The 23743-nt window shown below is 36.6% G+C and overlaps 1 pseudogene; it reads right to left on the reverse strand.

Annotated features, from left to right (window-relative positions):
* Nucleotides 1-207: 207 nt before the first annotated feature.
* Nucleotides 208-23743, reverse strand: part of LOC102870411 — a 34251-nt pseudogene continuing 10715 nt past the window's right edge.

The following is a 23743-nucleotide window of genomic DNA, read 5'->3' on the forward strand; positions in this document are numbered from 1 at the left end:
ACAATGGTTTATCTACCTTTTTTATCACGATGTAATTTACTTAAACTTTTTATTAACAAAACAGAACTCTGGTATACAGACCATTGGTGTCAGAAGAGGCTTAGAGCCTCCTTTTGTGTGTGTGTTTTGTTTTGCTTGCTTTAATTGCATGACAGTCTAGAAGGTAAAGTTTTCAGAGTCCACTGAATGCAGGGCTATTCTCAGTCCTCAATTTGTCCACAGATCTTTCTTATAGCCTTCACGCACATGTTTTACCCAAAACCTTCATCACCTCTCACAGTGTCTGTACTTATCTTGAACCTTTTGCTTTGTGTCCTGTAGGCAATCTTGGGAAATACCTCATTCCAGGTAGCCTGAAAGCACCTTTGTGGCATTTTCTAGACCTGCTTGGTTATTCTCAAAGATAATGGACTGGTATTCTTTTTGAGGTGTGGCATGGCCCTGGCAGAGGACATAACTGCTTTCTTGAGGAACTGCACTTCAACCCAGGGCATGTTGTGCTGTTGCTTCTCCTCCGTCTTCTGCTTCCCCTGAGCATATCATTTGTGCTCAAAGCATAGACTCTGCATGTGAGTCACACAGCGGTTACAGGAGGACAGGTACCAATGCAGGGCTGCCCTCGATCACTCCTGTGCATCTCCGCTGCCTCTGCATCATCCTCGTTGTAGAGGTAACAGCTGTACCAGGAAGATCCATGTGTCACCCAGCAAATCTCTGCTTCACAATGCTGGTTACAGACCATGTGGTTACAGCCGCTATCCTTCCCGATTGTGACATGGAATTTGGGATATCCCTTTGTGTTGGCTGCAATCCAACTGGAGGCTTCATTGTCATCGCTCTTCTTCATGCACTTCTTTAACCATTTTCCTCCACAGTTAAAGCAAAACTGACACCACATTTGTGGCGAACAGGATATTGGACTTTAACACCAGGGTGCCAACATGGGGCAGGACCCCACTTTACCAGTTGATTGCACTCTGCAAAGCCATTGGTTAAGAAATGCTGATACTTTCATTTAATATTTGAATCTGTGATCAGGTGATCAGGTGCATAACTGCACTGTCATCCATCAAGAGACCACAACCGTGAGCAGAACCTGAAATTGTCCCACATCTTTCTCCATTATCTTAGTAATTAAATATTTACCCCAGCCCTGCATGTGTATTTATTCCCACATTCAACACCAGTGCCATATGCGTTGGGGTAGTTCAAGCAGCAGATTTGACCAGGCCTATCCTGTGCTGATGACCTTGTATTCATCTACTGTGGTGAGACTTTTTACTTGGATTAATTACATGACCCTCAGCAAAGAGCTTCTCCAGGTCTCTATCAAAGTGTCTTTGCATTAGCTTCTCCTTATCTCAATTGAAGTGGTAAGGAGCATTGTGAGAAGTGCTGGATTCTGGATGACCTCATTGACCTCTGGGATACACTCCAGCACGTGCTGCAGGATCTGAAGGCTGTGACCACTTCACAGCGGCAATCCTCTTCCTGTTCGGTGTTGTTGGGTTGATGATATATCAGAAGAGGATCGATGCTAAGCCAAATCTCTTCTAACTAGTGTCTTATAGACACACACGAGGACAAGACAGCAGATTAAAAGTAAAACTGATGGATCTACAAGTTCAGTAATGCCAAGGATAGCTGGCAGCTACTAAGCTGAAAGAGACAAAGAACAAATTTCTCTGAACACCAAACTCAATTTTGACTTGTAGAACTGTGATAAAATTAATATTTCTGACCTCTAATTTTGTCCTTTCATATTTTTTGTTACAATAGCATCCGGAAAATAAGACACAGAATATCTGAGAATAGCAGGGACTTCATTTTGTTGGAGCATAAAATGTGAAGTGGCATCTTTTTCAATAGATAACTTCAATCTTGTAAAAGAGAGCATAAGGAGAAGAAACAGATGAAATGCTATTTTCTTGTCCTCTACAAAAATCCTCAGCCAAACAAAAATCGGCTTATAAAGAAGGAAGAAGAAATTTACTGAACATTGTAAGTTCTTAATAAATATTGTAATTTTTATAATTTTACAATGGAATCACTCCATCTAATACATCATTCATTCATTCTTTCATCCAAGTAATCACTCCAAACTACCTGACATTACCATTTATGTTCAATATCATCTTGTCTTTGATCATTAATGATCAAAGAATCAACAATTCTTGATATGGTTTTAAAATTCAGGCAGGATAGATTCTTAGTTATATTCTTAGAGGACTTGTTTTCATTTTCTTCACCTTCAGTTTCAAGTTGCACATGAGTAATTAATGACTTGTTGCACAGCCAATCCCTGGCCATATTTTAACAGCTAATATTTAGTTTCTCCATAAAGTTTTTCCACAAATGTAGCCAAGCTAATTCTTGTGTGGTTCATCAGGAAAGTCTACGTGCACAGTCCATATTTACATTTTAAAAAGACATTTGCAACCTACAAGTTTGAAAGAGAAAAGGGTTTGAAACTCCCCTGGAGAAGAGTTCCTACATTTACCGATCCCTGTCACCAAGGGACTATCCTAGGGACCAAACGGGACAATAGAGTTTAGGACAGGAAGCTGAAAGCAGGGGAAAGACTCAGTTTCTCAGCTGGAACAACGAGGAGCTAGAAAGAGAGATGCCTTAAAATCCTTCAGAACAGAAATAGCTTAAATTGGCACCCTGGATTTTATACCACTCTAGAGACAAAGGGAAATATTAGACTCCAGGAGAGAAGCAGTTATCAATTTAGATGCCTTTTTTTCCAGAGCCAGCACTTTCATGTGCAGGGGGAGAGAAGGGTTTGAAACAGCCTTTGAGAAGGGTTCCTCCGTTTGAGGATCATTACCACCTTGGGGCTATTTCAAGAACTAGAAAGGGCAATCTCTACTGGTTGGGACAGAGAGCTACAAGAAGTGGAGAAACTCACTGTCTCAGGGGGCACGTCGAGGTGCTAGAAAGAAAGCTGCCTTCAAAGCCTCCTCTACAAAAACTGCTTAAGTGGAGCACATGTTCTCACAGTACTCTACCATTCCAAAGATAAAGAACAAAAACAGAATTTTGGAAGGGAAGTACAATAAAGTGAGATTTCTGCAGAACTACCTTGCAGATCATACAGAACATAAAGGACTTTAGGAAACTGCCAGAAAGGACTTTTAGTAGAGTGAGTGGCCCACCTCATAGATTGAACATTTTAAGCTGGCATCTAATCAATAGCATCATAAAGATAAGAACTATCAAAAACTTATTCAGACACAATAGAAATGGCCGAATAATTCCAAGAACACTTCAAATAATATCAAGAAAGCAGTAGGCAGCTTGAAGCACTGTGAAAAAACAAAATCTTCTCCAAAAAAAGTAGAGCACATTGCAGACCCAATGAATATCCCAGAGTCAGTAGACTATTGATATGAAGGCATTAGAACAGCTATGGGAAAAGTTATAGATGATAGAAGAAACAGTGGAAGCCATAAAGGAAGGGAATATCCTAGAGGCAGAGAATCAAAAGAAATATATTGATGTAGAATTCTTTGAAGAGCTACAGAAGAAGGTGTAAGTGGTGGAAGAAACAATGGAAGCCAGTAAGAAAGTGAATACTCCAGAGACAGAGCATGAATGTACAAAACTCTTATCATTTTATCTCCAACATCATTTCTGTCACAAAGATCATATTTTCTAGTTACCAGATCTTCTGTTTCCCCTCTCCAACTTTTACATTCTAATCATTAATTATTATTACGGCATCATGATCGTCCATTTAATCTAATTCTGACTGCAAAGTAAGTGTAAGTCCTCATTTAAGCCACCTTTGCTGTGTATGGTGTGCCTATTAATATCTGTAGTAGGAGATCTTCTTTGCATGCACATGCATAGTATTCTATCACTTGAAGCATTGTACTTGGGGATAGATATTGAGATACTCTTTTTGACTGTAAATGCAACTCCTCCTTCTTCCATTTGTCATTTCTGATATAATAGGTCATATGATTGTTTCATTCAAAATGTCCAATCCCACGGCATCTCAACTTACTAATTTATAAGATGTCAATTTTATGCCTAAGGTGTGCTGATCCAGGTCATAGTCTTTGCTAAGGTTAAATGGATCTCGGATGAAAGTAGAGAATAATAGAGAAATACTTACTTGATTTTATTTGACTATGCAAAGGCACTTGATTGTGTAGAGAGTAACATAGTGTGGCTAACATTGAGAAGAATAGTAATCCAAGAACACCTAATTGTACTAATGCAAAATTTAGAAATAGACAAAGATACTATTGTTCAAAAACGAACAAGAGAACACTGCATAGTTTGAAATCTTGAAAGGTATGTGTCAGAGTTTTACCCTTTCTCCACATCTATGCAATTCCTACGCTGAACAAGAAACTGGAGAACTGCAGTATATAAAGAATGGTGTCGGGATTGGTGGAAGACTCACAAACAACTTACCTTCTGTAGAAGACACAGTTTTGCATGTAGAAAGTGAAGAACTGAAGAATATACTAAAGAAAAACAAAGACCACAGCCTTTAATGTGGGTTACATGTCAACATCAAGCAATTATCTTCACCACTGGACAAACAGGCAACACCATGATAAATGGAGGAGGTTGGAATTGTCAACAGTTTCACTTCCTTGAATCCACAATTACCACCCCTAGTAGTTGCTGTCAATAAATCAGTAGATGTGATGTGCTGCATTGGGAGAAGCTCTCTAAAGCACTGTGAAAGTAGCAGTCGTACCATTACAATGGATGAGTCTGATTTCTATGCATTTCATAAAGGAAAACTGTATAATAAATAAATAACATCCTATAAATAATATCCATAGCAACAAATATATAGCTGTTTGGTCTGATACACACCACCTCCACATGTCCCTCCACCTCTTTCTACCAGTCATTGGGCTCAATATTTGTTGTTCCTTCAATGACTTCATTCACAGTTGTGGTACCGAGAGTGGGCTTTATTAGGGAAATTAGTTGGAGAGTGGGAGAGGCAAAGAATATTACCAAATGCAAGTATTAGCTCTAAGTATTAGCTCAGCAGTATCAAGGCACAATTCCTCAACCCAGGCTATAGTTTCAGTTTAGCAGTCAACTTTTAATTCTACTACCCAGCAAGAACAGCAAAACATTTAATGTCCTCTGTTTACACCTTGCCACAGTTTCTCCACAGCAATGCCATAGTCTTTCTACCACCACCACCCAGGTTTTTTTCCACAAGGGTCTAACTCATTAGGGTTTTACTTTGATTTGGCTCTCATCAGGGTCTTGCTCCAGTGTCCCTCAAGTCTTGCTGCCCAGTGTGGGAAGTGCCTCCTCTCTTATCCTAGTCCCACACCTGTTGATGACTTGCAAAACCATGTCTTTGCAGTTAAGGTAGCTGGAGACCATGCCTCTACCAATGGGCATTAACATAATAGCTAGAAAAATCCATTTTTAAGAATTCTGACGCCTCAAGCCCTAAAGAGCAAATATGTCAGTTTAAGGACTTAAATGGCCTAGTGTTAAGAAGTTGAGCTGTTAACCCAAGACATGTGGTTCAAATCCACCATCTCCTCCATTGGAGAAAGATAAGCAGTCCTCTCCCATAGAATTCAAACCTTTGGAAACCTGCTGCAGAATTAGTTATGAATCATTTCTAACCAGATGGAACACAACAACAATAGTTGAAATCCAGGTCATGGTATTTTTAATTGCTTCATATGAATCTGAAATAATGAATGAGGAAAGAACAATAATGAATAATTTAATAATGAATAAGAAAGACTACAGAAAAAAAATTGATGCCTTTGATTTTTACTGACGTTGAAGAATGCTGAATTTTGTGAACTGACTGAAGAACAAAAATGTCTGTCTTGGAGCAAGTAAAACCAGAGTGCTCATAAAAGAAAATAATTGTGAAATTTTGTCTCATATACTTTGTTAAAGGAAATCAGTTCTTGAAAAAAGGTATCATCTGACAAAGGTAGAACATCAGGTATGAGTTTGACTGACAAGAAAACAGTGAAAATCTTCCCTAAAATATTTTTAATTTTTCAAGAATCTAAAGTTAGCTATTGCCATGAAGTTGTAACCAATTCATAGCAACCTTCTAGGTGATTTCCAAAGCTGTATGGGAGAAAATTGCCCATTTATCCCTTATAGCAGCTACTGGATTCAAATTGTGAGAGGAGCAACCCCCTAGGCCACTCAACCAGAGCTCTATTATAGAGAAGGGGAACCTCATGCTATTTATATTCAGATGCTCAGAACTCAAAATAGTGTTTTGACAAATCTCTGGCATTCAATAAATATATGTTAAACTGAGTCCAATTGATTTGCTATTCCCATAGGAAGAGGGTTTCAGAGTTTGGCACATTGCAGGTATAATCAGTTTTTAAATGAATGTTTTCTATCTAATTACTTATACTTTTAACAACATAATCTAAACTAGAAAAGAATCATTGAGGATAGTAGGCTACTCTAATAAGATAGGGGCAATTGAGGCTAGAAGAAATTACCTACTGCAGTTTGCTGATAACACTAGAGGCTGGTAATTCCATTTCATAATTATATGATGCTTAGAGGAAAGCTGAATAAATATGTAGAATCATAGCATTAGAGCGAAGTAAATGAGCCAACTAAGAATCTGATAGAAAAAAAATAAAATGAATGTAATTAAGCGTCTAAGAATATGATGCTTTGAAAACCAGAACAAAGAAATGAAAACCTCAATTTCAATTAGTACTACAATGTAGTGTTCTGTAATACACAAGCGAACAATGTACTCTGGAGTTAAAAGATATAAATACTTATTGTGATTTGTCAATATAATGGAATAATGTTGTTTACTGCCACGTTGGAACCAACTCATAGCCGACCCTCCCACGAATTTTCAGTGATAGTAAATTATACAGGAAGAGAATGTCCATCTTTTCCATTAAGCAGCTGGTGAATTTGAACCATGTACATTTTGATTTCTAATATAAAAATGTAGATCAACTGAAGTAGATATGGGAAGAGGCTGATGGTTTGGTCCTAACGACTTTAAGCCCAAGTCATTTTTCAAATTGCAAGATGTCAATAATGATGGCTGCCTGAACAAATATAAATTAGAAGCCCTCTTCACCAAAGACTTGGAGAAAATATATGACCCGATAAATGAAGAGGATATGAGAGAAATGGAGGAAGAAGAGCTTGAGGGAGCATGGGATGAATGAAATTAATGTTAACAAAGACTGGCTGGTGACTTCGGAAGAGTCTTTTAAGAGCTACAGACAAAAAAAGGAATTCTTGGAAACAGAGAGTTGGAAGACATTGGATCAGCGATAGTTCTTCACAGAAGAACTGAAAGATTATGAAAACCATATCTTTGTGCCAGAGGATGAACTTAAGAAGAAAGCTGATGAGTTTCAGGAGCTAAAATAATCTACAATGTCAACACAACCGAGTTCAAGCTCAGAGGATGGGATATTATCAGGTTGTACAGAAGATGGAACAAAAAAAGTTACAACAGTGAGATCGGCTCAAGATATCACGGGAGTTCAGATCTATTGTACATGGGGTGCTATGAGTTGCAGGCAACTTGACAGTAAATAGCAACAACGGTATCTTATTTTGAATGTCAAATGATTTTAAAAATGGTTCATAATAAATGCCTGAGAAATGAGTTATCTTTCTTTTTTGTGAGATACACACACACACACACACACACACACACACACACACACACACACACATTTTCATTGACATAGTCTGTGGGTAATTCTAACCTAAAGGCAGCACCTTGCTGGTTGGAGAATACACCAGCAGCTCATAAGAGACAGGTTTCATTTTCTCCTACACAATTTACAGCCTCTAAGAACCCACTGGAAGGTCAGCTCTGAGTTGGTTCTGACTGACAGCAATGGATTTGACTTTTAGGGCCTCTCCGTTATGTTTAGGTTGCCCTTGCTTCTCTATTTTCCAAACAGCTCGTGGCCGAACTATCGTCTTTCATCTGAGTCTATAGTCATCTTTCCAAATTAAGGGGGTGAGACCTAGGCAAATATTACTTGTACTAAATTTTCTTCCTGAATAATTTGAAAGTAATGATTTGCCTGTAGTGATTTAAGTGAGCTCTGGTGGCCTAGTGGGTGAGGAGTTGCACTCCAACCAAAGGGCAGATGATATGAATGCAATTGCTGCCCCCTGGAGAAAGGCCAACAATCTCATCCATTTGCTTTAATCTCCTAAAAATCACTGAAGGGTCTGCTATGAGTTCGTTCTTCTCCACACAGCAATGAGAAAGAGAAAGCTAGGGATTTAAATGATGTTCCAATGTTAACAGCTTTCTAGATCTCATAACCAATAGCCAAGTTAAAACTGAAAAAAAAGAATCTACTTTCTAACACTGTCTTTGATTCATGTCTCTCCACTGAACTTGTAATGTTTTATAGGAAGTATACTGAACAAGAAATCCCAGATATTGCAATATTTTATTATACTTAAACTAATGACCTAAAAGTGGTAAGTTTTGTGTGCACCAACAACTTGTTATACAACATCAAAACAAATACAAAAATAATTTTAAAGGTGTGGAATTTTTGATTGTTTTTCTCCCCCACTTACCGTACGCTTAATTATACGCTAGATAATTATCAGTTACATTTTATTTCTTATTTTAGAAAAACAGTATTAAATTTAATTATGTGGCTAAAGAATTATTATTCACAGAATAAAATAATGTGCTCAGGACTTAATTATTCACTTAAATCATTGTTGTTGAGTTCAAAGTGACTTAAAGTTGATTCTTCCTTGCATGTGCAAGGCTGTAAATAGATTGAGAAGTGGTTGCCTATCTTTGTCTTGAGGGTCCATTGGTGGATTTGACCCAGTAATCAAATAACCAGGAAGCTTTGGCCTTTGGGTTAGCAGCACAGTACACTTTCCACCACCAGAGAATATTCCAAAGAGTGTTGTGTGGTTAATCCAAAAGCCAGGTCTCTCTGGCCATTTGAATTGGTAAGCAATTCCAAGGAATAAAGATGGTCTGCCCTCTAGTGTGATTTACAATCTCAGAAACGCATTGGAAAGCCAATTATGAATTGTTTCAAACTTGATAGCAATGAGTAAGAGATAAAGTGCTTCTATAAGAGAGATATTACAAGTGGGTGGTTTGAAGAAATAGCAATTTATATTTTTACAGTTTAGAAAGCAGAAAGCTATTTCTTTTCTTACTATTTGCCATCTCTAGGGGAAAGCCCTCTCTCTCTGTTGGTTAAGACAGAAGATCCTTATTTCTTTTAGTGTCTGTAGTTCATTAGGAATATCCACATGTGCCAGATTTCCCTGATGTCCAGGAGCTTCCTTGCAGAGAGATCTGAGCCCAAAAGAATGCAGTCCACTGCTTTTGTCGGAAGCAGTATTGACAATTCTTCTTTGGGGGGTATTGAGATACATCTTCCTGGTCTGCTTTTCTGCCCTTTCTCAAATCAACGGCACATGACAACAGCAATGGACCTCATAGGAGGATATTCTTAATCTTAATCAAACTGCCTACCTTTGGATAATCTTATCCACTAGGCCATTAGAAATCCAGTGATTACAAAGCTTATATATATATATATTTTTTTTTCCTGGTCTGTTCCTTAGATATGGAAAGTCAGTTTCAGCTTCTAATAACCAAAATGTAACTTTGTATGAGAAATATAAAATTAATTTTACCTCTAGCTTATAAAGAGAAAGAATGCATTTAGTGTCTAGTCATTTGGTTTCAGAAAAAACCTTTATCTATTTCCAAAACTCTCTGCTAATGAAAATAACCATTAAGAGGAAAATAAAAACTTCTAGAAAAAAACAAAAAAATTGTTACAGACCCTAGATCAGGTGTGTGAGTTGAATAAGGAGTGTTGTATTCCACCTTTAATCCTTTTATAACTATTTGGTATATCAAATCATGTGGGATCCTTACATAGTTTCCATGACATTTCATTACACAAATATACTTGGTGGAAAAAAAATATATGACAGATAGGTCCAGCTCTATTCCTTTCTCATGCAAGATGGTTGAATTATTTACTTAAGATGTAGAATTTTTAAAACTTATAAAAACTCACCAATTCAGCTACGCCATTATATTTAATCAGTCCAGTGCTTTCATTAACATCCTTAATAGCATTTTAAATGTGTTACAAATTAAAAATTGGTTAATGATTACTTAATGAGAATTAATGATTCTCTTGGGTGAGTTTTCTGACACATTCCAGAGTAAAGAAAGAAAAAACATGAGATTTGTCACACTTGACTTGGCATTGTGAAAATTATGGAAAGAATATCCAATTTAGATTAAGAAGTCTTTGGTTCTTCTGGTACGTGAAATACGGTTTGTTTGAATCTGGTCAAGTCATTCAATTTTTATCAAAACGGATTTTAATTTCTGCATTACCTACCTCATATGATTTTTGTGAATATGAAAGCATCACTTAGCATTGTAATAAACATGTCATTTAAGTCGCATTTGTGATTTTCCCACCTACAGACTCAAAGAGCTTGGTGTGATGTATGCGGGCAATTAGATTTTTTATGTCAAAATTTGACACTTAAGAAAGACACATTATTGTACTTAGTAGATTTATTTAATTAATCCATATAAATGTGCTCATCAGAGCGGCTATTTTTACCATTAATTTAAAATTATTAAAGATAAAGGCTATAAAATTTTATATGCATCAAATAAAATAACCCCATTAGAACATTATATGACTATTGCTTACATTTCTCTCTTTTTAAATATACTGGTTTACTTACAAGGTCCATATACATTGTTCTTCACACGGGAGCTTTTCTGTTTCCTTTACTTGGCCCTTTCTACCCATCCGACTGTGCAACCCCTTTCCTGTTTTTATGTATTTAGCATTTATCTCCATAATTTGTAAATACAATATTAAAAAATGAACTTATATATCTATTGGGATAATGATCAGAAAAGGCTGTATTTCTCAACTATGTTATATTACTGTTTCTGTTGGTGACAGTGGTTTTGATCAATCTACTTAGGGCTCATAGAAATCCCAAGTTTGCAGAGTAAAGCTTCTTCACAGTTTCCAAGATTGTGTGCTTCAGAAACAGAAATCTAGGCCTGCCTTGGTGCTTCCTGTTAGGTTTGAACTATCAACATTTCAGTTATAAGTGGTACTTTGAGTTTAGCCTTTTTAGCATATTTTCTGTATCATCCAAACCCAAATCCAAACCTATTCTGATTCCTATCAGCCTTCCACTGGCTTTCTGAGTCTTTATGGGAGGAAAACTCTCCATCCTGTAGCTCTTACATGTAAGACACTGACATGTAACACACTCCGCTTCAGGAGTTCTTTCCATGTCATCCAGGGACTCCTTAATATGAAGACTTCTAAAATGAGCTCTGATGGCTTGGCGCTAAAAAGAAGTTGTGCATTTAACATAGAGGAGCACAGTTACAATCCTCCAGGTGCTCCAGGGAGAGGTGGCTCATCTTCTCCAAGGAGGTTTACCGTCTCTGAAAACCTGCTGGAGGGTCAGCTGTGAGTCGGTTCTACCTCAGTCGTACACAACAATGATTCCTAAACTAATATTAAGATTGCTATTGTTGCTCAGTGTAGTTGAGTCAACTATGGACAAGAGAGCAGACCTAGCTCTATCTTGCACCATCCTCACATTTTCTGATATGCTGGAGTCCATTTGACTTTGGATAATAAGGTACTACTACAGGCAAAATTAGAGTAAATTTGACCTTTATAATGAATCTAAAATAAGCAAATTGACATGTAGACTCATGAATTATCTAGGTTGGCTTAGGTAATTATTTGGTAGATATAGACTGATAGTCATATTTCCACTCTTTGTATAAACTAACAACTTCTCAAAGATGCATTTATTCCTCTATTGTGGATAGCACATCTCAGAACTATTAACTTGATAAAAAATCAGTGATCATACTAAAATAATAACTACTTGTGAACTATGTCTATTTGTGTTCCTCCATTGTTCATAGGATTTTCATAGGCACTCAGAAGTGAAAGGCAAACCCTTCTTCCTAGTCTGTCTTAAGCTCCATTAAAATCTATCATAGGTGACCCCTCTGGCATTTGAAACACTAGTGGGACAACTTTCCCCACAAGTACAGCAAATTGACAGATAAGTGCTAGACTAATTAAATGCTGATAAAGAAGAATATAAATATGCTACATAAAGTTAAACATTGCAGCCTTAAATATGGGTTCCATCTCAACGTTAAGAAAACAAAAATTCTCACCACTGGAATAATAGGTAACATTTTGATAGATGGAGAAATGATTGAGATTGTCAGTTACTTCATCTTAAATTCACAATCAGTACAGCTGGGATCAGTACTCAGGAGATCAGGAGATGTACTGCACTAGGAAAGTCTGCCGTCAAACTTCTCTCCAAATTTTTAAGGAATAATAATATCAGACTGAGAACTAATGTACATCTGATTCAAACCATGGTATTTTGGAACACTTGCTATGCACCTGAGAGCTGTAACATGATTAACAATGAAAGGAGAAGAACTGATGTCTTTGAACTGTTGAAGATAAATGCTAAAGATCTCGTGAAGTGCCAAGAGAACTTGCAGAGGGCAGAGCCAGAGTGCTCCTTGGAGGCAAGGATGAAGAAGCTTCATCTTACATACACTGGACATGCTGCTAATAGAAGTTATTCCTTGGAGATGGCCACTATGTTTGGAAAGATAGGAGGACAAGGAAAGAAAGGAAGACCCTCGGCAAGATGGGTTGACATGATGACTATGGCAATAGGACTGAGTGTATCAAAGATTGTGAAGATAGCACGGATAAGACAGTGTTTAGATTGATTGTTTATGTGGGTGCTATGAGTCGTACTTGACTCAACGGCATGTGAGAAGAAACACAGCAACTTCTAATCATTGTTCATTAGTCATGGATTATTTGCAATGCACTGGATATGATCTTCTCAAGTCACATGTATTACTTTTAAGTTCAATGAATGTTTCTAAGGATAAATTAAGACTAACAATTTGCTATTTTTTTCAGAGGACAAAGTTTTTCTCATACTAAAAATATAATTTAGATGGTTTAGAATACAAAATATGTTAAAGATTCTCAACTCAAGATGTTGTTTGCTAAATATTAAGTAAAAGTAGCTTAGTAAAATACTAAATAAAAAGGCTGTATTGATAAAGGCCTACAGTCTTTGCACATTAGGCACTGGAAAGAAATAATGTTCATATGTGCTTCTGTCATATCACATTATAATGAAGACATAATGCAAATTCCACAGATATATTTGAAATTAATCTCTTTTTCTGTCTGCAATAATAGCTTATACACCAGTCCATCAAATTTGGTCACCATTGGTAACCATCGCTAAAAATCTTTACGTTAAGTAGAATGGAAACTATTAGATAACTTTAATGTTTAGAATTTAGATGAACTGGAAATAATCGGGAACACATTCCTATAAACTCACAAAATCATGTGAACAGTATCTAATATTAATAACTGAGACACTGGCCTCCTAGAAAAGGAAGTGACCCTATATAGTGAAGACTCTTTATAATGTGAAAATATTGATGGTAAGTACATGTAAGAATATAAACATGGTAAGTGTATGTAAGCATATAAGGCAATCAACCTGACAAAAATATCAAGTGATCAGGTCAGCTATGGAAGGACTCCTCAGATAAGCCACATAATCACCAAAAAGAGCAAAGGCCATGTGGGGATGACCATATTTGACCTTGACCACTGCTTCCAAGCGTGCTGACTGTGGATCCAAGATAAATACTCCTTGACAACATCAAGAAAACAAAGATTCTAACCATGACAGATGGAGAAGAGATTGAGATTGTTAACCATTTCAGTTTGCTAGGTTCCACAATCAAATCTCTTGGCACTTGTGGTTAGAAAATAAAAAGATGAATTGCAATGTTGACAGGGACCTCTCCTGAGTGCTGAAGAGCAAAGATGTCAGGCTGGAGACTAAGGTGTGCCTCACCCAAGCCATGGCCTTTGCTATTACTTGCTTTGCATCATAGAGCTGGACAAAGAATAAGGATGACAGAAGAAGAATTGATGCCTTTGAGTTGTGGTGACGGAGAAGAGTATTGAACATTCCGTGGACTGCTAAAAGAACAAACAGGTTTGTTCTGGAGTGAAACCAGGTGGCAAGGATTTGAAGGAAGCAAGAATTTTGAAGCTCTGCCTGACACATACGTTTCATTGGAGAAGGACAACATTCTTTGAAGGTTGTAAGGACAGCTCAGGATAAGATGATCCTGGATGAGATGGATTGACATAATGACATAATGGGGGCAGGTGCGTCAGAGATAGTGAGGTTGGCACAGGATAGGGTACTGATCTGGGCTATTGGCCATAGGGTCTCTATAAGTCACAGCAACTCAATGGCACAGAAAAGAAACAGTAATATTGACTGACAGCTTTACTCCATTCATGAAACGAAGGCAAACTTTGAGGATGCAGTTGTATTCTGTGTCTCTTTCATCCTATAGGGCTCCTCTTCCAGCACTGCACCAGACAGCGTACTGAGACTATTCATATGATATTCCAAAACATATTTTTTAAAATTGCATGGCCTGTCTTCCTCTTTGTCTTTCTTTGTCTGGAATTCAGTTTACATCTGTGTCATAGGATGATCCTGTTAATGTTTGATATAGAAGTGGCAGAGCAAAACAAAACATACCACAGTATTACAGACTGGTAATTCAGTGGTAGTGAAATGTATAGGGACGGCCAATATTTGAATCACTTAAAATCCAAATTATAAGAATTTGCCTAAAGCGTGCTAGTATACAGAAGAGGAAAAAAAGACATAGCTCATATCATTGGTAACAAACTATGCTCTTAATGAGATAATGCTACTCACATGACAAAATGTAACAAATATGATCTTAATCAAAAAAGTTTTCATTAAATATCACCATGAATAAACCAATGACAAGAGATGAAGTAGTAGAAGTGTAGAAGTTGTTTTGAATTAACTATTTCTATACTTACTAAGATAAAATATCAAATCAGAATCTATTCTTTAATGCCTTTAACCATATGTATGTATACACACATTCACACACACATATTGTTGTTAGGTATTGTCAGGTTAACTCAGCTCATAGAATCCTTATTAACAAGAGATCTGAACTTGACCCTATCCTGTGACATTCTTATCATGATGTTTATGCTCAAGTTCACTGTTAGTTTCACTGCATCAATTCATATCCATGATCTCCACAGTAAAAGATAGTATTTACCCATTATCTTCTGTCTTTTTCCAAGGACTGAACCCTTCTAACAATTTGTCCAGAGTATATGAGATGAAGTGTCACCATTCTCACCTCTAAGCACTTGGCTGTACTTCTTTCAAAACAGATCTGTGTGTTCTTCGAGAGAACATATTTAATACTCATTGTCAACACTATGATCCAAGAACACTGATTGTTTTGTCAGCCTTATTTATGGTTTAATTTTCAGATACATAGTAGCAATTGAACAGACCATAGCTTGGGTGAGGCACATCTTAATCTTTAAACTGCCGCCCTTGCTCTTTGGAAGGTTTGGAAGGTCCTTGACAGCAGAAGTCTCGAGTGCAGACTGTCTTTTGACTTAGAACCGTGGATGCTGATTATGAATCTAGGTAAAATAAAACCATTGATAATGCAATTTTTTTCCTCTATTTTGGTACTGGCTAAAAGGTAAGAATTGATGGATCTTCCTACAAACATGATGCCACATTATTCTCCGTATGTCCCATTATCCTATGTATCCCAATATGCACTTATATGGCATATATATATATATATATACACACATACATATACACATACACATACATATACATATATACACACACACATATACATACATACATATATATACATATACACACACATATATACATATATATGTGTATATATATATATACGTATATATACACGTATATATATACATATATATACATATATATGTGTGTGTATATATATATTCCAGTGTAAAGGCAATCATTCTTTAATTATTCTTAAAATAGTATTACAGTGATTTTTCATTGGAACATTAAGTGTATCACGGTATCAGGACATATAAGGTAAGGAAGGATTCCTCAAGAAGACTCGTCAAAAGAAAATAATTCCTCATTTATATTCATAGAAATGTGAATGCATGTTATAATTGATGCTTCTTCATTATGACTATCTGGTAATGCAAAATTTTGACACACCGAAAGCTAGAACATATATAGGATATAAATGCAAGAGAAATAATTTTTAAAACTTAACATAAAATTTTGCCCTACTTAGTGAAACAGCTGGTGTCCTGACTGCTTCAGTTTATGGTTGAATAAAAATTAAATACATGATACCCTGAAGAAAATTTTTCAATTACATAAAATGAATAAACCATGATGACAGAATGAACTGCCAACAACTTACTGCACCAATACATGCAAAAATAAATTATTTATATTATTTTCTTTCTTCTTCATTTTAAGGCTGAGCACTCAATTGTACTACATAAAAAGCTGAACATCTTTATGTATCAACTATTAATTATGTGAAAATCAAACCAGACAATTAAGCAGCAAAGCAAACTTTCCTTAATACTACTCAAAGTTCCATAGTGACTATATTCCTTCTGTGTCTTGGCTTTCTTTTTTGTATTGACCTACCACATGGACTGTGGTAAACCAAGAAGTGTGAAATGGGAGGCTTAGCATTACCTGATCTCAAAAACTACTACACAGCTGTAAAAACGAAAACAGCATGGCACTGGTACTACAACAGGCACTCAGAATGATGCAATAAATTAAGAACCCAGAAATTAGGAGAATCGAGGCCTCTGAGCTGTAGTGAGGGAGAAGAGTATTGAATATACCATTTACTGTTGGGAGAACAAATAGTTTCTTCCTAGAGAGGGTAAAGCCAGGTTGCTTCTTGGAGGCAAGGATTCTGAAGCTTCGCCTAACATACTTTGGACATGTTACAAGGAGGGACCAGTCCTTGGAGAAGGACGTCATGCTTGGGGGCTGCAGGAAGAGCGACAGTTCAGGAGAGGAAGACCCTCGATGAGATGGATTTATTCAGTGACTGGGGTAATGGGGGTGGGTGTGTCAGAGACAGTAAGGTTGCCATAGGATAGAGCAGGGTTTAGGGCTGTTGTACATAGGGTCACTATGAGTCCCAAGTGACTCAATGGCACATAACAACAACAACAATGGTCAACTGATATTTAATACGTAAACAAAATTTATCAAATGGGGAAACAAGAATCTCTTCAACAAATGGTGCTGGAAAAACTGGACGGCAGCATAGGTCCAACTCAAGGTAGATCAGAGACCTAGGGGTAGTACTCAAAACCGTAAAGATCATGAGAAACAATGCAGGATGAAGCTCAGATGGCCTATCTCATGGCATAAAAAGGATAAGAAATACACAACCAGGAGAGGATAAAATTGATGAATAGGGTCTTCTGTAGATGAAATCCCTGTGCGCATCGAAAACATTTTCCAACAAAGTGAAAAGAAACCTACTGACTGGGGAGGGGAACCACAACACTTGGCAATACCATTTCAGACAAGTCTCATGTCAAAAGTCCATAGAATCCTATAGGGCCTCCACCAGAAAAAGACTGATAACATGATTACAGAACGGGCAAAAGACACGGGAAGAATTCTGACCAGAGGAAGATATTCAAATGGCCAGCAGACACGTGAAGAAACGATCACAATCACTGGCAATAAGAGAGATGCAAATCAAAACCACAATGAAGCACCATTTCGCCCTAGCCGGCAGTGGGGAAGTTTAATAGGACAGCAAATAATAGATGTTGGAAGAGTTGTGGAGAGAGAGGAACTTTTAAACACTCTTGGTGGGATTATAAAATGGTACAATCACTCTTAAAGTTAGTTTAATGTTTCCTCAAGAAGCTGAACACAGAAATTCCTTATGACCCAGCTATTCCACTGCTTGGAATATACCCCAAGAAATTTAGAACTGAGGCACAAACAGAGATTTGTACACCAAGATTCATAGCAGCGTTATTCACCACCGTAACAATATGGAAACAGCCCAAATGTCCAACCACAATGCAATGGATTGAGAAATTATGATACAGTCATATAGTGGAATACTATGCATCATGGAGGAGAAATGATTTTGAAATTCACTAACTAACTTGGAAGGGACTGGAGAGCATCATGCTTAGTGAACTACCTCAGTCCCATAAGGACAAATACTATAGAAAACCATTAGTATAAAATTAGAAAAGGGAGGCCTTCACCATCTTTGACTCCAAGGGGCTTCCAGGCTGTATTCTCTTCAAAGTCTACCTCTTTGTTCTCTTGATGTTCCTTGGGGTATTCAGTAACTTCTCAAGGACAACTCAAAAGCATCAATTCTTCTTCTTTCATCTATAATCATTGTCCAGCTGCCTGATATGTAACAGTAATTGAGAAAACCATGCCTGAACTAGGCCTATCTTGATCTTCAATCTGACATTGCCCTTCAGCACTCTGGAGAGGACCCTGGCAGCAAACTTGCCCAATGCAATACATGTTCATCTTCTTTCCTGCTGATATCAACGGTGTTGATTATTGATCCAAGTAAAATGAAGTCATTGACAGCTTAATCCTTTCTTCATCTATCATAAAGTTGATTTCTGGTTCTGTGGTGAGGACCTTTATTTTCTTGATGTTGAGATGCAATCCATACCATAGTCCTTGACCTTCTGTACCGCAAGCATCTCCATTACTATAATTTAGACTGTCTTATTCCAAAATTGGCTTATTCTAGCTCATACCAAAAATTCAGTCTGGCAGTTGTATAGTCATGCGCTTTCGTGAAGCATAACCACACTTTCACTGATTAAAGCAGTAGTAGAATTTTCTCCTCTAATGAGAAATGTTCTTGTCTTCTCAACAATGCCTCTCTTATCTAATTTTGGTCTCTTTAGGGAAAAGGAAAGGGACATTCCAGGTTTTCCATTGTTGCTTTTGTTGTTTGGCTAGTTGATTTTCTTTTGTTTCTGTTCTCAACCACTTTTGGTGCAAACATCTTGCCTACAGTTGACACGCAGTACAATTAGAGAAAGGCTAATAGTTGTCTGGTGGTTTGGGCACAGCCAGAACATGTAGCTGCCTTGGCAGCATCCAATTTTAGTTCTCAACTTCTAAAACATCAATGGGGACAGACTAGATTATTTTGCATCTTTAACTACCAAGAAAATGCTCCTGATTCATTAAGTGTCTTATTATTTTCGTTAGGTTGAAGAGAATATAATTTTTCAAGTTTGCTCATCTGTTGTTGATACTGTTATTGAAAGCTTGCAAATATTAGGCTTGTAGAGAGCATAAAGGGAAAGAAAGCATTTTGATAGCTTGATTTAATATGTTCTATATCTTATAGCAATAAAATATATCTGAATACATTCTGTGTTTTAGATAATCGATAATATTAAAATTATTTTCCAATTCCTATAATGTATCATTGTATTTTGTAGTATAAAGCATTGCTATAATTTTCATAAATCTTCACATTATGTTAGTTAAAATATATTGGTATCAACTGCCTAGTTTTCAAACTAAGCAGATTTCAAAATATTCATAGTGCTTGCCAAGTTATTACCAAGGTTCTGATTATTATTTCATATATGAATTTATAGTATCCTTTGACCTAATCTTTGCCATAAGAAGCAATTCTGATTTGGACTGTAGTTTGCTAAATTTAATTTTTTCTTATTAAACATTTCACAAAAATATTGCTTCGTATAAATTGCTGAACTGACTTGTAGAAAGAGATGTAAGTAATTTAAGGTCACCTTGGAGACTATGGGGGGAAAAATTCTTGTTTTGGCATGTGGAGTTTAAAATAAATATTCATGGCTCTCACATGACTTGTGTAACTTTTAGGACACTGTTAGTATGACAAATTTACATTATATATCAAGGTAAAAATGTATATTTTTTGTTATTCCAATCAAATAAAAAATTATAACAAGAACTTTGTCTCAATGATAAGAAAACCAATAAAATATCTTTCAAACATTATTTTCTAGAAAGTACATTACGTAATCTCTAGAAAAGGAATAAGATTTGCAAACCAAAGATTTGTTGTATTATTTTTCCATAAAACACACAAATGATGATTTGTTGTTGTTGTTGTTTGCTGTGAGTGCGACTCACAGTGACCCTATGAACAACGGTTCCTACGCCACCTGATTTTATTTAGTATCCTCAGTATCTCTGGTACATTGGAACCCACTGCTACAGTCATGGTATCAATCCAGCTTGTTGAGGAATTTCCTCTCCTTCACTGACTCCACCTTTGCAGTCATGTCCTCTTCAAAGCGACAGATCCTCCTTACACTGCATCTGAAGTGACAAGAAGGTTCACCATCCTTGCTTGTAAGAAGCAGTACTCTTCTCCAACACCGCAACCCAAAGGCACTAATGCATTCTTCTGTAATCCTTTTCCATTGTCTAGTTCTCAGAGGCACACCAGATGATTAAAAAGACTGTGGCATGAGTTGGAATATTTTGGTCTTTTGTTTTTTTCCTTTTCCCTTTTTATATCTTAGTCTTTATATTGACATTTCTCTTTAAGACTTTGGAAAGGTCAATGGCAGATTTTCCCAATGCTATATTTCTCCCGATTTCCTGACTACTTGTACCAAACATTGCTTATAAGTCTTAAGAAAATAAAAAAAAATATAAAATTCACAGGCATATTCTCCACTACGTGGTGGCACTTGGTTCAGTTACAGGACAGTTTTGAGCGCAGGAAGAGTTTCTCTTCTCTCTTTACTTCCTTATATACAGTAAAGCATGTGCTTGCTTATTTTTCCCTTCCCCCCCCCCCAACGTCTTGAGGGAATATTTCAGATTCACTGAAGACCTGTAGTATACAAGAAATAGACAAATTTTTTTTGTCAAATTTTCTCAAAGAAAGCATTCTTTTTGAAAGTGTAATATTTAAGTTCATGTGCATTGCATTCCTTTTCTGTGGCACATTCTCGACCTGACCCTGTGCTGTGCCTCATTTTTTTTCACCCATCTTTTCTGCTTCCTTTCATCTCTTTCCTTGTTATGTCTTCTGTGCAGGATTAGACCTGAAGGTTTTGACGTTATTTTCAGCATTTTCTTAAATCAAGTGTGGTTACTATCAAGTAACTATTTAGAGAGTAAGGAGCAGAGAGAAAGGAACAAAGGAAAGTCCACACTGTGAAGAAAAAGCAAGCCTGGAACAGGGAAGGTGAAGCACGGCTAGCAATTAACACAAGGTGTCCTTTTCTCCTTGGGATTCTGAGAAACAGACTGTGGAAAAGAGCAAATGACTCAGACACTGCTTTTGAACTTTTTGTATTTATCTTTTTTTTAAAAATTTTCACAATAAGGCCTGTTAAAGGGATGCTGGATGACTACATTTAGAGATTTGAACTCTGGTGGAAAAGTAATAATGACCTAGCTAAAACCTTTAAAAATAACTGGAAAAGAACAAAAGAACTTTTGAAAAGTGCTGGTGAACTCCAATTAGCAACTCTTGAAATGTTCATTTATGCTACAATACAAAAAAGACGGTAGTGTTCTGACTTAAATGTGCGTCTTCATTTTAATCGTTCTCTCCACTTATATACACTAATCCAAAACTGTTAGATTCATGCCAACCTCCATTTTTATTGTTTGTACAATGAAAGAGGAGCTTTGTCAAATTTAACATCTGACTTATCAACTTCTTTTTTTATTTCTATTTTTCACCCTGATTGAAAACAAGATTGAATTTCTCTGGCCCTCCTCCTTAAAAGATGGCAATTTGAATTATTAATTAAAGATAAGGAATATGATGGTTGTTTCACCTTGCTAATCAGGAGCACCCTGGGAGGTCTAGTAGAATTAGTTTTCAGTGGGCTGATTAGGATAATATTAAGACAGGAAATTTCAAAAATGCTATACTTAGAAATTGGTCAGGAGAAGAAGGAAATATATTTCTATATTGAGAGAAACAAAAGAACTTCAATCAAGAGTTGTTTCCCATGCTCCTTCCTGCATAATAATTTAGGATTTACACTAGAATTAAATGTTTGATTTAAAAAGCCCAGAAACAGAAAAAACAAACTAATGCATTTGTGTGTATCATGACGCCCTGAGTGTTTATAAAAAGTTAATGCACTTCGCTAGATATAAAAAGTCTGACAATTCCATTCCACCCAGAAGAGCTTTGAAAGAATTACAGTAAAATTTAGTAAAAAGAGTCTATGGAAGCATTATTAAACACAGTTCTGGCACACATGGAATTACCAGGAGTCAGAATTGACTTAACGGCAGCTGGCCTTTATATATCTTGGAAAACTGACTTTGAAAATTAATGAAAAAAACTTATGTCATAGAAAACAATTTCACCAAATCATATAAATTGTGATGGTAGCAAAAGCAAGAAAGAGGATGGGGAAAAGAGGAGTTTGTCTCCCTCTCTCCGGATGGCTTTAAAATGCCCATTATTTCAGAAGGAGATGGTCGGAAGATTGAAGTTCTCAATAATTTAATTTTACTTGGAGACAGAATCAATAGACATGGTAGCAACAGTTCAGAAATAAAAAAAAAAAGTATTGCATTGGGGAAATCTGTTGTCAAGGATCTCTTTAAAGGGCTAAAGACTAAAAACTCAGTTTTAAAACTAAAGTGCGCTTGATTCAAATTATACTTTCAATTGCCTCCTATGCATCTAAAAGTTGGACAATGAATAAGGAAGGCAGAAGAATTGATGCCTTTGAATTTTGGTGGTAGGGAAGGATATGAAATAAATACAAATGTCCTGAAGAAATTGCAACCAAGCTGCTCCTCAGAGGCAAGCATGCTGAAACTTATGGGGGGATAAAATCTATTGATTTTGTAAAAAAATACACAGTAAAAGAAAACCAGTACTTGTGCTGGGCTTCAAGAAAAAGTGATAATTAGTTGTTATGTGACACTGAATTAATTCCAAATCTTGTCCAATTTTTTTTCCCTTTTACAATCAGCATAGTTTTTCTATCGATAACTTGTTGATGGGCACTTGAGTTGCTTCCAGTCTCTTTGCTACCGTAAATAATGCAGCAATAAACATGAATGTGCATATCTCTGTTTGAAAAGTGGCTATGGTTTCTTTAGGGAATATTCCCAGTAGTCCTAATCCACAGTATGAACAATTTTACAAACATAACGAGAACCCTATAACCAGGAGAGAACAAAACAGATGAATGGGACTTCTAAGAATCAAATCCCTATCAAAAACCTTCTGCAACAGGGTGAAAATGAAAGCCACGAATTGGGAAAAAATTATTTGTTAATGACATATCTGATAAGGGACTCATATCTAAAATTTACAGAATACTTTTGCACCTCAATTATATAAAGGTAAACAACCCAAGAGCAAGATGAGCACAGGATATGGATACTTCACCAAAGAAGACATCCAGATGGCAAACACACACGAAGAAATGTTCAAACTCCCTAGCTTTCAGAATGATGCAAATCAAAAGAACTATGAAGTATCATCTCACCCTAGTAACAAAAGCAAAATTCAACAGATCAGCAAACTCTAAATGATGGCGAGGTTGTGGAGAGATTGGAACACTTATTCACTGTCGGTGGGAACGTAAAATCAAGCAAACACTATGGAAGGCAGTGTGGCACTTTCTCAAAAAGTTGGAAGTAGAAATAACATTTGATCCAGCAATTCCACTACTAGAAATTTACCCTAAAGATGTAAACCCCATTGAAAACT

The sequence above is a fragment of the Elephantulus edwardii genome, unplaced genomic scaffold (assembly GCF_000299155.1).
Source record: "Elephantulus edwardii isolate Elephantulus edwardi_28Jun2011 unplaced genomic scaffold, EleEdw1.0 scaffold00088, whole genome shotgun sequence".
NCBI classification, from domain to species: Eukaryota; Metazoa; Chordata; class Mammalia; order Macroscelidea; family Macroscelididae; genus Elephantulus; species Elephantulus edwardii.